Raw genomic sequence first — 13,843 nt, forward strand, 5'->3', positions numbered from 1 at the left:
AATGTGTTACACAAGACATAAAAGTGTCAAAAAATGTCAGAAAAGTGAGAATGAGATAGAAAAGAACATGTTTCCTGTAACATGTTTGTTCCTACAAAGTATTCAGGACAATGTAATACATAAATAAAATATAACACCTCTAATGGTCTTATTCCTAACAATGGTGTGGTAGTGGGGAGTTTAGCATTTACTGATTTTACTGTAATAGTACATGGGGATCATCCTACAACTTAAAGCAGCTACTCTCCACCCCCACCAACCTGGACACACAAAAATAAGCAATTAAGTACTGGGTCCCATCACCTTGTTTCCTTCATCCCTTCAATCATGGAGGCTTTTATACAGTTTTTAAGTCCACTCCTCTTATACACACTCATAGCTATATTTGTATATCTCAATTATCTCTATAATTGATTAGGAAGAGAGAAAAGACAGATATTTTAGGTCAAAGAGCAGAAGGAAAAATGGGTTGTAGGAAGATGAGGTGTAATCACAGGTAAGAGGTGACCTGGAGAGTGCTGCGAGAACCATGATGAGATATCATTGTTAACCAGGATGGAAGGGAGGAAATATGATTATGGTATACTAGATGTCTACTGATCTAAATGCGAATTACTTATTGGCTGAGATAGTTTAAGGCCGTAAACCTTTGATTAATGGGTAAACTGACCTTTGCTTTGTTTCAAACATGACATCATTTTGTTTGCTTCTATTAAATAATGATCATACTAATGCCACCAATGGCTAAATAATCTAATCTTAAATACAGATTGTAGTAAAACTTAATAATAAGTGGTACTAAAAGCCTGCGATTTCTTACATTAGCACATTGCAAAAGCCTTATATCTATTTTATTTTAGTTTTCAGAAAGTAAAGGAATAGTACTATCTTTAAATTGCATAATATGATCTAATGTGACAGAACAATCTGATTTTAGTTTTTGCCTGAAGGATCCCTATAACTTTAAGGTGCATATTTTAGATCTACAATTCAGCTTTTTAATAATATTTTCTGGATAAAATATGCTTTTATGGGACACTTTTTTGATAGGCTAGTTGACTATTTTGATGTGGCTGGAAGAAGCTAGGGGGCTTTTCCTTTATTATATAGTTCAGAAGCAACTGGTATATGCCTTTTATTTAATTTATAACAATATCTGCGCTACTCTATACCAAACGAATACAGTACTTTTTATCAGCTGCCCTACTGATATCTCTAATGGGAAATGAAATGAGCCTCATTTGGGCACCTGCTTCCTGATACCCCAAATCCACTCCCCCCTTTTTTCTTCCTTCCTCTCTTTCCCTCACAATAATTTTTAATTAGTGAATTAGGTATACAGATAGAGAACACCCACACTGGGAATAAATAAGTTATCTCAAGAGAGGGAGAGATATAAGGGGATGGGTATGGGAATAGTATAGAAAGGTAAGGGCGGGACTGGGGAGGTATAATCCTCCCAAGGTTTTGCCCCCTAAATGATCACAGTTGGCCTTTAGCACATTTTTTTTATAGAGGGGAAAGGAGGGAACGGAAAGAAGGAAGGAAAGGGAATAAAATAAAATAAAATGTTTTTCTTTTTTGGTGCACGGGTTGAGAATGCCAAATTTGAGCCTCATTTGGTAATCACGAGAGAGGGAGGGATAAAAGGAATGGGTATGAGAATGGTGAAGGACAGTAAGGGTAGAACTGGGGAGGTGTAAATGTCCTAAGTTATTACACCTGGTTTTTGGCAAAAAATATATTTTTTTTTTGGCTCTTATGTCACAAACATAGGGAGCTGGGGGGGGAGTGGGTTGGGTAATGAAGGGGGAGGACAACCGGAACCTGGTGGTGGAGGGGGAGTTTGGGAGAGAAAGGATTAGAATCTTGAGTTTTTTTCCTGCTTCCCCACCTTTTTCTCTTGCCTCCTTCATGGAGAAGAAACTTGATGCATATTTTTATGTTTTGGATTTGTTTTTTCTTAAATTAAATAAAAATAACGTAAAACACTAAGATATCCAACTTAAGTCTCTACAATTTACAATGCTTGTTTAATCAGTAAGTGAATAAAGTGCTTTTTTTTGCTTATTTAATCAGGAAGCAATAAAACATACACACGCAGGAAGTGAAATGGGTGCATGGCTCTGATACAGTCTACTGTTATGCCATTAGTTCCTAAGTGCCAGGCTGGACACTCCTTTTGAAAGCCTGATATTATTTCTTTCATTGGAATTTAACCACTTAAAGGCTTCCCCGCGCAGATATACTGCGACAGAACAGCCCTCCTGCACGAAATCACGTATATAGTTATGTGATTTTGCGCAGTGGGTCTGGGGCGTGCACCGCAACCCCCTCCTGCAGTGGGAGCCAATCAGCGGGTCCGGTGGCCACAGTGGCCACTGGTCGCCCACGATCATTCACAGGAGAGGTGGAACAGGAGTCTGGCTATGTAAACAAGGCGGACCATTGTTCTGTGGGTGAGGAAGATGGAGATTCTGTGTTTCTGCTAAACAGATCTTTGTGTTCCTCCAGTCACAGCATTCCTCCCGCAGTTAGAAAGCATTCACTAGGAGCACACATAACCCTTTGATCACCCCCGGTGTTAACCCCTTCACTGCCAGTGTCATTAGTACAGTTACAGTGCATATTGTTAAAAAATATCCCCTAGTTTGTAAAAAATAAAAACTGCAAAGGTGATCAAATACCACCAAAATAAAGCTCCATTTGTGGGAAAAAAAAGCACATCAATTTTGCTTGTGTACAATGTCGCACAACCGCACAATTGTCACTTAAAATAACGCAGTGCCATAATTAAAAAAATGGCCTGGTTACGAAGGAGATCGTTGCATATGCACTTTATTGTGCTGGATATAAGGTTGGACAGGTTTTTTGCACTTAATTTAATGCCAGATTGTGGAGTGTCACACGTCAATTTATAAGGATTGGGTGCACAGAAGAAGCAGATACTGTTGGGCATTTTTTCATTAGCACTTATATTAGTATTAATTACTAGGGCTTTTTATATTAATAAAAGTATTATTATTTAATCATTTTTAATTATTATTCAGATTGTGTAGAAATGTAATGATTTGTGGGTGATTAAAGCACACATACTAGATAATGTGGTCTCCAGCAAGAAAACTTTCATAGGAAAAAGCACTATAAAGCAGAGACTCACTCATCAAAATATCTAATAATACTTATTCCCTAAAACATCAGTATTGTCATGACTAGAAATGAATATTCAGAGGTAAAACTGAATTATAGGCTTCTCTGGAAATGAGATTGGACTCACATAATATTAGATTACTCATATCAGTAATGCAGCTTTGTACAGGCAATCTGGTGTCAGCACATTTCCTAGGTCTTTATGTTCACTGTTGACTGAGTGTTTTGTTTCTGCTTTGCTGCACTGCAAAGAAAATCAACAGCTTATTATTTACTTATTTGTAGCTGCAAACCAGGTGAATGCAATGCTCGTCAATTCAGTAAGCACCGTTTTTACTGAAAGATTGTGACATGTAGTTCACATTGTCATGCTTCATGGATATAGCATTTTCCTCCTGAATTTTTAAATCGGAAAATGTTGATATGCATACATACTTGGATGAGCAGGATCACCACATGGATCAGTTTGCCATGGCGTTACAAACGCTCCTGAGTTGCACGGCTCACCTGGAATCTCCCACTGTGGCTGCTTCGGTACAACCTGAGCTGCAGGCCATCCCTGCTGCTGCTCCAGTATCTGTGCAGGCACCCGCCTCGAGTATTACATCTATAAGAGGTATCTCTGGTTCCTCTCCGCATCCGCATCGATTTGGGGACGATCCAGTCCAGTGCAGAGGGTTTCTCAACCAGGTTGAGATATACTTTGAGATGCTGCCTGAGACATTTCCAACGGACAGAAGCAAATTAGGTTTCATGATATCTTTGCTTTCTGAGAGAGCCTTGGCCTGGGCAAACTCTCTATGGGAGATGCAAAAACCTGTTGTCTTGAGTTACGCTGAGTTTGTGGCTTCTTTTAAAAGGGTATTTGGCATTCGCGCACAATCCGCTTCTGCTACCAAGTGCCTCATGTCCATTAAACGGAGTACAAGAACTGTTGCCGGCTATGCCATTGAATTCCGTACTCTGGCAGCAGAGGTTGCTTGGAACAATGAGTCCCTTGTGGCTGCTTTTTCTCATTGTCTCTTGGATACCATCAAGGATGAGATAGCAGCCCGAGATATACCCAAAAAATCGTAAGAGCAAGACTGCGCATGCTCAGAAAGAATATATACAAAACTATTCAACGCACTACATCACTTCTGATGTTGTATTCTGTCCTACAAAATTTTTGTATTGTTAGTAACCTCTTCACTTTTGACATGAAACTAGCATGCCATAAAAAAACACGTACGGTTATCCAAAAATCTAAGCGTTTTTACGAGGCTTTAGACCTGGGATCACATATGTGCAGCCTGGAGTTCCCAGCATGGTGTCCACTGTTCAGGTGCAAATCAGGTCCGAAATTTTGCCTGAATTCTCACCTGAATTGGACCCAAAGACGCACAGGGCTCTTTTTGAATGTGCACCGTGGCCACCCCGGACATGTGTGAACCGGCTCCATAGTCGGGCAAACTCGCATGTCATGCAAATTGAATGCGGAGAAAACTGCATCCAATTCGCACATATGTGAACCCAGCCTTAGGCTCTGTTCACATTTGTGCAACTAGTCATGCGACTTTGAACATGACAGCCCATTCTTTTCAATGGCACCCATTCAAAGTGGTGCGACCTAAAGTTGCAGCAATTTTGAAAAGTTGCCTGCACTACTTTGGTGTGACTTTTGATGCAACTTAGGTTCATTATGTGTAAAGTCGAATCAAAGGCACATTCAAAGTTGCTCTTAAGCTGGACGATTTCCAGTACTAATGTAAATGGACTCTAAAAGCAGAACTAAACCCTCCTATTCTTTACAGTCAAGGAAGATGTCATCTTAGCCTCTGTTTGATCTGCAGTTGTCATGGTGCTACACATGTGATCAGCTATGACATCAACTATTTGATGGCTTGCCATTTTAATTGAAAGCTGACATACATACTAGTAAGGCCGCGTACACACGGGCGGATTGTCTGCCCAACTTAGTCCGCTGAACCGTGTTTCAGCGGACAATCCGCTCGTGTGTGGGCTTCAGCGGACTTTTTCAGCGGACAGTCTGATGGACTTTGTCTTTCGGAATTTCCGTAATTTTGTCCGTCCAAACTTGGTTTTGTCCGTCCAAACTTGGTTTCAGCGGACAGTCCGCTCGTGTGTAGGCAAGTTGGACGGACTAAGTATGGCACATGCTCAGAAAGGATTTACACGGCCGAAGGTTGCATTGCAGTGTATTGGACGTCGTTTTTCTAGTCCCGTCGTACGTGCTGTACACGTCATCGCGCAAGTTTTCAGCGGACTGTCTGTTCATCGTGTGTGGTCAAGTCCGTTCATTCAAAATTTGGACGGACTGTCTGTCGGATTGTCTGACGAACTTAGTTGGGCAGACAATCCGCCCGTGTGTACGCGGCCTAAATCTAATGCCACGTACACACAATCAGACTATCTGGCGGAATTAGTCCAGCGGACAACCCGGTGGACTTCCGCTGTACCTCCGAACGAGTGGACCTGCACACACACGCCCACACACGACTGGACTTTTCCGATGGACTAGGTCCAGCGGAAAATCCGCCAGACTATGAACCTACCGATGGAAGTCAATGTCGCCGCCTCCATCGGCGAGGTTGAAACCTCGCCAGCCCCGTCACCTGGTATGGGTTTAAAGGGGAAGCCCTATGCCGAAAAAATGGCGTGGGGCCCCCCCGAAGTCCATAACAGACCCTTATCCGAGCACGCAGCCCAGCCGGTCAGGAAAGTGGGTGGGGACGAATGAGCGCCCCCCCCCGAGCCGTACCAGGCTGCGTGCCCTCAACCTGGGGGGTGCTTTGGGGTGGAGGGGGCAGCCCCCCCACCCCAAAGCACCTTGTCCCCATGTTGATGAGGACAAGGGCCTCTTCCCGACAACCCTGGCCGTTGGTTGTTGGGGTCTGCGGGCAGGGGGCTTATCAGAATCCGGGAGTCCCCTTTAATAAGGGGACCCTTAGATTCCAGCCCCCTACCCTATGTGAATGAGTATGGGGTACGCTATACCCCTACCAATTCACCTGGGGGAAAAAGTGTACATAAAAAAACACAGGTTTTTAAAATACTTTATTAGACAGCTCCGGGAGTCTTCTTCCATCTTCGGGGGTCTTCTCACTGGACTCCTCCACTATAGTCTGCTCTTTTGCTAGCTCTTTTACTAGCGGAGGAGCCCGGATTTCTCCTTCATTGCCGCCGCCGTCTGGGAGTCTCCTTCCGACTTCGGGGGTCTTGTCCCACTCTTCAGGGGTCTTGTCCCGCTCTTCGGGGGTCTTGTACTGCTCTTCGTTTCTTCTTGCCTGGCCTCCACTTTCTTCTTCCAGGTCTTTTACTAGCGTTGGCCAGGTCATGACGCTGTCGCCGCTGCCTTCTGCTTCTGCTTCTTCTTCCTTCTTCCGATGTTGACATGACGCTCTCTCTGGCAGTAATGGCAGGGACGCGTTGTGCGGCGACTTATATAGGGATAAGGGGCTGGGTCACCTGGTGATGTCCCATGGTGACCATGCCCCTTATGATGTCACAGTCCCAGCATCCTCAGGGACTGTGACGTCATGTGGGTTGGGTCACTGTTTCATAAACAATTTCTATACTATAATATTATATATTGTTATGAAAGACCTGGAGAACCCTGGAATGCAGGTGAAAAACAAGTTCTGCAGTGCATGTAGTATTTGGAAAATTATGGTTATGGTCAGGTTGAGCCTAATGCCGCGTACACACGACCAGACCTTTCAATGGACTTGGTCCGGCGGACAATCCGACGGACTTTGCAGCTGAGATCCGCTGGACTTTCAAACAAACGGACTTGGCCACACACGATCACTCTAAATGTCTGACTGATTCGAACGTGATGACGTAGAATAAGGAAGTTCATAGCCAGTAGCCAATAGCTGCCCTAGCGTCGGTTTTAGTCCATTGGACTAGCACACAGATGAACGGATTGTCCGCTAAAAGCTGAGTCCGGCGGACAAATTTGAAGCCAATCTTATTTCTAGGTCTGCCGGACTTTTGGGAAGAAAAAGTCCACTGGAGCCCACACACGATCAAATTGTCCGACGGACTCTGGTCCGCTGGAAAGTCTGATCGTGTGTACGTGGCATAACAGTTTTAGAGGCTTAAAGAGGGATGAATAAGCAAGACCTTGAGACTAGTCATTGGTATAGCCTGCACACATATACCACAGTCCTTGTACTCCTAATTTCTTTGTCAGTCTCACAGATACATATAAACCTCAGGACAAAAAATGAATTAAATTACATATGCTTTTCTGCATCCAAAAGATATTACTTTGTCTGACTGAGCCTAAAGACGAACAGTTGAACACTTTGGTCAGTACTATGTAACATACAACATGTATAGAGTGCAGAGGTCAGGAGTAAGTAACATACAACACAGCGGGTAGAGTGCAGAAGCCAGGATAATAGTGGTGGGGGGGTAGGGAAACAGAGAGAGAGACAGAGAGGGGAGAGGGAGGGAAGAGGGGAGAGAAGGGTTGCGAGAAGGGGGTGAATTAAGTGAGAAAATAAGAGGAGAGAGTGAAAGGAGAGGGGGTGAACTAAGTGAGAAAATAAGAGGAGAGAGTGAAAGGAGAGGGGGTGAACTAAGTGAGAAAATAAGAGGAGAGAGTGAAAGGAGAGGGGGTGTGAGGAAGAGAGAGAGGCGTGAAGGAAAGAGAGAGAGGGGTAAGGTAAAGAGATGTAAGGGAGAGAGGGGTGGGTAAGAGAGAGGGAGGGGGCTGAGGGAGAGAAAAAGAAAGAGCGAGGCAAGAGAGGGTAGGGGAGAAAGTGCAGAGGGGAGTCAGAGAGAGAGAGAGAGAAGGGAGGAGTGAAGGAGAGAGAGAAAGGCTGGGGAGGAGGGTAGAGAAAGTGAGGAGAAATAGAGGGGGGAGGGAGAGAAAGAGGGAGGAGAGAGAGAAGGGAGGTGGGGGTAAAGAGAGGAAAGGGATGGGCCGGGGAGGGGGGGATAGAGAGGGGAGAGTGATCAGTGTTCAAAAGACGTGCTCACCAATTATGCCTATCCCAGGCTGGTTCCCCTAAGGCTCAGACTGTAGCAGCTAGCAGACAGGATCAGCTGCACCCACTGTTTCAAACCTTCCACCCAGCTCTCACAGAACCGCTTTCACAGGTACTGTGCTATCCCATTGCATGCTGGGGGTTTTAGTGTGGGGCTGGATGGACACAGGTGATAAGATGGGAGGCAGGGGAGATCATGCAGCATCTGTGCTCTTCATGCAGGGAGACTGGGGCCTGGAGACATTTGATCACTGGGAGAGGATGAAATTCTGCACTGACAACATCTGTATTTTTACGAAATTTTATAGACAGGAGAAATCAGTGTGGGTTTTTTTTTAAATCAGTTTATTGAAATACAAATGATTGGCAACCCTGAACACTAGGCAATTGATCCAGCACCTGAGACCTCTTTAGGGCCTGCATTCATCTAGTGACACAGAGGATCCCCTACCACTGTGACACCACTTCAGGGAAATTTAACACACAGGGAATTTTATGGAAATAATTACTCTTATCCCAGTAATGCTATTGATTACCCTAGGTAACCCATTGGTCAAAGGAACAAAATGTAAATGTAATTAAATGCATTCATATATGTGTTTCTTCCAACATTCTAATGAATTATAACTGGACATACAATTTCATGTACACTCACACAGAAGTTTACCAATTGATTCTCTCTCACTTCCGTAGTTTTGAAATATAACTGATTTATTAGCCCATTCTTTGTTTTCCTAAGGAAAATGGCTGATTAGCCACCTGTCTTGGCTCCTCCTCTGAGGACTTAGCTATTGTTATACGTACTAGCCTAAGCCCTTGTACACACGGTCGGAGAATCTGTTGGAATTAGTCTTATCGGACCGTGTTGTCAGATAATCCGACTGTGTGTGGTCTGCATCGGACTGATTCCGTCCGAATCTCCATCCGACCCAATTTTCCAACATGTTGGAAATATTTCCCAACCAACTGGGCCGGACAGACCTAATCCAATCATGTGTAGAACATTTTCATCGGACCAAGTGCCACGCATGCTCACATTCAAATTCCGACACGGAAGCGCTCGTTCAGGTAAAACTACTGCTCGTAAGCGATATAGCACATTCGTCACGCTGCAATGTTAAAAAATCATTCATCAAGCTCATTCTCTTGTTCTTTACAATGCTGCAAGAACCAACTTCTTTTGATGCTCATAGTCACACACACTTCTCCCGAATGGATTTCATTACTCTTTTTTAACCATTTCAGCAATACAATTTTATTTTAAGTCACATCTACACAATGTTTGTTTTTTTGTTTATTTTTTGGATGTTTTTTTGGGGGGGGATTCCCTAAAAATCTCCTTTAAAGACACTGCTCATTTCTCCTTTTTTTTACTTTTTATTTTTGGGTGTAAACTTACAACGACAACATTATTGTATTTTTTAGATTTTCTTTTTCTTTTTTTAATCTACAGGAGGTTGTTTAGTGTTGGTACCCCTTGTTATTTAGTTCACTTTGTATTTTGGAAATGTACCTGCCTGCTCACAAATAAACTCTACTTTTTAAAGGAAAACACATTACACAAGTATTTCATCAAACAAAAATAAAATTTATTTTGTTTGCTCGAAAATAAAAATAGGAACGCAGCACTCGAGAAACTTTTTAACTTTGGTGCAGCCTTTGGCCCCCAGGGTAGACATGACTAAATTACATATAAAAAAATTGGTGGCCTGAGGAGTACATATCTCAGGGAGAGAAGTCTGCTCCTGAAGTCCTAGAGAGCAGGAAATTCAGATGACATTTCTGTCCCCAGGATGGTGATCTTGAAGAGGCTGCATCTTCTGGCACACCAGACTCATCCCAGGCCATCACTCTCTGGTCTTCCTTTGGGACTTCCCACCAGGCATCCTTCCAGGCTGTGGCTGGGCTCCTGTAGCTGGGGCAGGAGGAGAAGGAGGGCGGTAGTGGACCTCCTGGCTGCCACTTGCCACAGGGGACATAGTTTTAGTTTTTTGATCATCAATCACAACATTTTGTGCTCCTGGCTTTTGCTATTTGACTGTTACCAAATAGAACAGACTATCATTCTGACACCAGCATTTTTCTTTCCCGTCCCAGTCATTTTTGGTCACTACTGTCTATTGAGATGTAAACCACTTGAAGAAATCTCAACTTACTGATCAATAAGAACATCTAGTTAACATCATTAAATGTAACACAAGAAATATGTTCAACAATGCAATACCTGTCTCAAGCTGGGCCCCACCACATGGTGCTGCCTGGAAGGCCCAGGTTGGACATCAGAAGCCTCAGCTGGGGGTGAAGGATGCCTTGGAGGAAGCCTGGAGAGTGGTGGCCTGAGTGGTGGCCTGGGTACCCCCTGGTCTACCAGAAAATGCAGCCTGTCAAAGTGCACCATCCTGGGGTAATAAACAGCATCTGGATCTCCTGCTCATAAGGACTCCAGGTGCTTCTTTCTCTCCCTGAAATATGTGAGCTTCATGGCCACAATTTTGCGATTCAGATATGTCATGTCTGTCGTGGGGACCCTGATCTGCACCAAAGCAAGCAGTTTCTCCAGTGCTGCGTTCCTCTTTGATCTGTCATAATAAAACTTGTTGTGGAACTGCCACAGGCAGGACATCTCCATGTAGAGCTTGAGGAATAGCCCCATAAAGTTGGGATTGTTGAATGGGTCCATTTTGTCTGCAAGACACAACACAAGACAAACCCTCAAATACTAATAATGCAATTAAAATCAATCCTAATCTTGTCCCAACAGTGGCCTAGATACAAGCAGTCTAGTCTAGTGAAGCACAAAGTTAAAAATGTTCCCTTCATTTCGACGTTCGCCGCGTCCGTGACTCACACTCTCCTCCCAGATCGTACGGACGATACACATGTGTGGCGTTTTATATACAGTGTGCATGCGTGAAACTCCGCCCGCCCCTGACGTTCTTTCCAGACTATTCCCCGCCCCTTCGCTTCCCGCGCAGTGAGGAGAGCACATGGCGGAGAGAACGCAGGTGTGCAATAATAGTTCCACTAACGAGGAGGAGGGTGAGGAAAGCCCGGAGCCTGAAATGTCCCGATCCTGGAAGACAAGATTTAAGGCCTCAAATATGTCTTTTGGAGAGATGTTGGAGATGGTCGACATATTGAACAGGACCGACTATGATGGGAAGTATGGACCTTACCCAAACCCAAATATCAGAAAGGCCAAGATCATGAATAAAGTTGTGAAGAGTCTTCTGAAGAATTTTGGGGTACGCCAATCCAAGGATCAACTGAGAAAACGCTGGTCAGACCTGAAACTGAGGGAGCACGAGCAGTACCTAAGGATCAAGCGTGTTCTTAAAAAAGTAAGTAGTTGTCGTGTGTTCATATGATTATTCTTGCTTGCATACATGCTCCATGTGCTTTGATTTCATGTTGTGCATTTTAAAATGACCACTTTCAAGGTCATGGTTTCGTTCGTTCGTATGAAGCATCGTTCTGCAGGTAAGTATTCCAGCTTAACAAAGTGGCCCCAATAATGTTTTCACCTTGTAACTCGGCCCAAAAACACAATTGTACAACACTTCCAAGCAATGTTTCAGATTCCTATTTATGCCCTCTGTGTGCTAATTAATCTTTGTTTACATTCTCATAGGGGAGAGAAGACTCTGCAAGTATGAGGACACCAGACACCATGAGGACACCAGGGACCACTCTCCTCCCAAAGAAGGGCAACTTCCAAAAGAAGAAACAGAGGAGCAGGAGCAGGAGCAGGAGGAGGAGGAAGAAGGAGAGATTGTGGAGGTTGGCCAAATTGTCACCACAACAGGTGAGTGTCGGAGAACACAGCTTCCGGTAAGCTCATCAATGTATATCACCATATTTGGATTACATGGTGTGTTTGTCTGTTTTTTTTCTAGGTGATGTGGAGGAAGATTCCTGTTTTACTAGTGAAAGTGCCCAGATCTTGATCGGGGAGATAATGGGGTGCAATAGGGATTTGGAAATTGTACAACAAAACATCAATGATGTTAAAAATAAAATGAAGAACATCATTGATGTTTTTGGGAGAGTGTGAAAACGAAAAAACTAGATAGGGTTTTATTTTTGCTTTTAAAAAAATAATGTTGTATTTTGCATAATTCCAAATTTGGAAGATGCACAGAGTGTGTAAACATGCGCTATCTCCCATCATGGGGGATCAATGTACATGTTTTGTGGAAAGTGTCTGAGATGAAGGGGTTGCAGCCCCAAAGCATGTACATTGATCCCCCATGATGGGAGATAGCACATGTTGACACACTGTGTGCATCTTCCAAATTTGTATTTTTCAGGGGTCACACTCCATGTGATGAAGGCAATATCAGCCCAGTTTGTACATACTCAGGTCTGATATTGTCTTCACTTTTCCAAGTTGAACTTTGTAAGTTCCTGTGTTCTGTATTTTACGGTTTGATACATGCCTGTTTACACAAAAAAACAAGTAAAAAATAAATATGATTAAACTGGGTTTTGGATACCCAAAATATCTTGGTTTGTTGTAAAAACCTTTACTAAACACACATATGAATGTGCTTGTATTAAAAAGTTTAATTCTCAACAATGTGTGGCTTCCTTTTTCATTGAGATTAAAATGTATTTGTAGTGAAATTTGAGTTTGTGCTGAGAAGGAGTGCAATTTACTAAAGGCAACTCCACTTTGCACTCCAAGTGCAGTTTCAGGTGTACTTTTGCAGTGCACTTGTAGTGCATAGTGGATGCGCCTTTAGTAAAAAGCACCCAGAGTGAGGTGTAAATTTGGACAATCATGCCATTTTCCTGCCAGGGTGCTGAAAATGAGCATTATTTAGATCAGTAATGCACTACACATTAGTTAACAAAAAGAAGGTGTGTGTGTAGCAGACCCACAACATAATAAGATTATCTGAAGAAGAGACTGTCCCCTCATCTCACTCTGAACTTGGGTTTGCACTGTCGCTGAAAAAGGCACAACTTGACGAAAAATGGCAAAGTGGGAGGCCACAGTCTGCCATTCCTGTTGCGTTGAAGGACACTGTGTAGTGACACAAGAAAAAAAACTAGTGATTTTACAAATCAACATTGCAAGCAGATTAGACACCCACATTTTTGGACAAAAATAGTATAACATTTTTTGAAATGAGTATTTAAAGCCTAAAGTATAAGGTCCCCTTATGAGAGTCCTAACCCCCCCATCCCCCCCCATCTGATGGGCCCTTGCTAAAAAATGAGGGGGGATGTTTAGGAGAGGTAACCCTGTCCACTTGATTGAGAGCTGAATGCCTAAATAATGTGTGATACTTTGTGAAGCCCCTCCTTAGTTACACTATTGGCAGCCCACCGGACAGGTAAGAAGTGTCATAATAACAAAATGGAAGCACATGTTGACATTCTGCTATTACATAGCAAGAAAATGTATGTGTTAAAAAAAACAAAATAGCATTTGAAAGTATTGAGGCCCTTACACTACATGCTTTGGTGAATTTGTCCATAAATGTTATCATGAAAAAGGTATTTAGAGTGTGTATTGGGTTGGGTCAAGTCATCAGAGAGAAGATTGCTATCAGCTGAGCTAGCAGTTGGGGGGAGGGGGGTTACTAATGAGTTTGGCACAACTCCAAAAAACAATAAAAAGGTCACTTTGCATGAATTGAAGCACACACATCACATGTGTAGAGATTTTAGGGGGTGTTTAGGGG

General features: G+C 43.2%; 1 protein-coding gene across 1 annotated transcript in view; it reads left to right on the forward strand.

The window, feature by feature from the left end:
• The window catches only part of TMEM207 (transmembrane protein 207), a 36,936-nt gene that overhangs the window by 19,348 nt on the left and 3,745 nt on the right, over positions 1-13,843 (forward strand). The gene's annotated exons all lie outside the window — the stretch shown is intronic.

This window comes from Lithobates pipiens, unplaced genomic scaffold, assembly GCF_037356315.1.
Source record: "Lithobates pipiens isolate NorthernLeopardFrog02 unplaced genomic scaffold, aLitPip1_a1.2 Scaffold_18, whole genome shotgun sequence".
NCBI lineage: Eukaryota > Metazoa > Chordata > Amphibia > Anura > Ranidae > Lithobates > Lithobates pipiens.